The following is a 2,041-nucleotide window of genomic DNA, read 5'->3' as shown; positions in this document are numbered from 1 at the left end:
TCAGTATTTATGGGGGGGGGTACCTGAGGGTAGGGGGTAGTGTGTCTGTTTAAAAGGGGTGGGTCCCTGAGGGTAGGGGGTAGTGTGTCAGTATTTACAGTGGGTGTCCCCGAGGGGCGGGGCGGGTGTGACAGTATTTAAGGCGGGTGTGTGTTCCCTTGGTTGGGGAGTGTGCCAGGGGATGTTTACATATTCCCTCCAGATATGTCAGCAGCCCTTCCATTACCTTGCTCTGTTAACCATAACGTTTGACTATTCACCTCTGAGGGGCCTCACAGCCATGTTCAATCCCCTCTCTGACCCGAAACATATAGTTTTTGACTACCTCGGCCTTAGCCCCTTGCTTCTACCTCATACCTCTTGCCTTCACCAATTCTATTGCATCTTGAAACCTACACCCTCCTGCCCCCATCCCAGTCTGTATACAAGACCAGCCCTGTCAGTCCCGGGTATGTATACCGCTGTCAGCCCTAACCTCGGACTGAGTTAAATACTGTGCATCTGGTAATGAATTCACTAATTCAGCACAGGCAGTGAAACGGACCCAAGGACAGAGCTGTGTGACATAGTAGCATGGTTGACATCTCATGGCCACAGCTTGTACCATGTTCCAGACGCCAGCGTTGTGCTGAATTTTGGGAGCATGTAAGGTTACAGTTACTGTCACACCCTATATCCCAGAATGAGGCCTTTTAACCCATAATGCCTGTGCCAGCCCTTTGATAATGGTATCCGCTTAGTTCTGCCTACTCTTACCCCACAGCCCTGCATTATTACCCCTTCATTGAAGATTTTTTAAAAAATTTCATTTACAGGATGAGGGCGCCACTGACTGGGCCAGCGTTTATTCCCATCCCTAATTGTCCAGAGGGCAGTTACGAGTCAACCATATTGGCTGTGGGTCTGGAGCCATATGTAGGCCCGACTAGGTAAGGATGGCAGTTTCCTTCCCTGAAGTGCATTAGTGAACCAGATGGGTTCTTCCAACAATCAGCAATGGATTCAGGGTCATCATTAGACTCTCCATTCTCGATTTTGCCATGCTGGGATTTGAACCTGGGTCCCCAGGCCATTAGCCACTAGATTAACAGTCCAGCGATAATACCACTGGCCATTGCCTCCCCTGCCTTTATTCAATTCCCTTCCAAACATGAACCTCAAAGTGCGTACCAGAGCACAAAGCCGGGGTTGAATGGCAGAGCAGACTCAAATGGGCCGAATGGCCGAATTCTGCTCCTCCTATGGTCTTAGAACAGCTCACTGTGGAAACAGAGGACCAGTTGAATGCTGCCTAGCAGAACTGAGGACTTGGTATAGAACAGAATTGTCAAATAGAATAGAAATGGTTAAATTGGTTGACGAACAATGAGTATAGCATGTGGTGGAGGCAAGATCAATTAGACCATAAGACATAGGAGCCATTCAGCCTACCGTGTCCACTCCGCCATTCAATCATGGCTGATGGGCATTTCAGCACCACTTACCCACACTCTCCCTGTATCCCTTAATTCCTTGCGAGATCAACAATTTATCACTCTCTGCCTTGAAGACATTTAACGTCCCGGCCTCCAATCGCTCCGTAGCAGTGAATTCCACCGGCCCACCAATCTCTGGCTCCTCATTTCCATTTTAAACTGACCCACTCTAATCCTAAGGCTGTGCCCACAGGTGTTAGTCTCCCCACCTAATGAAAACAAATTCTCAGCGTCCACCCTTTCTAAGCCATGCATTATCATGTAAGTTTCTATCTGATCTCCCCTCAACCTTCTAAACGCTAATGAATATAATCCCAGGATCCTCAGCCGTTCATCATATGTTAGGCCTGCCAATTGAGCCATTTTATTGGTCAGAGTATTGAGTACAGGAGTTGCGAGGTCATGTTGCGGCTGTCCAGGACATTGGTTAGGCCACTGTTGGAATATTGCGTGCAATTCTGGTCTCCTTCCTATCGGAAAGATGTTGTGAAACTTGAAAAGGTTCAGAAAAGATTTACAAGGATGTTGCCAGGGTTGGAGGATTTGAACTATAGGGAGAGGCTGAA

This window comes from Chiloscyllium plagiosum, chromosome 48 (genome assembly GCF_004010195.1).
Source record: "Chiloscyllium plagiosum isolate BGI_BamShark_2017 chromosome 48, ASM401019v2, whole genome shotgun sequence".
NCBI classification, from domain to species: Eukaryota; Metazoa; Chordata; class Chondrichthyes; order Orectolobiformes; family Hemiscylliidae; genus Chiloscyllium; species Chiloscyllium plagiosum.
The sequence above is the reverse complement of the archived record's forward strand: the minus strand, read 5'-3'. Positions refer to the sequence as shown.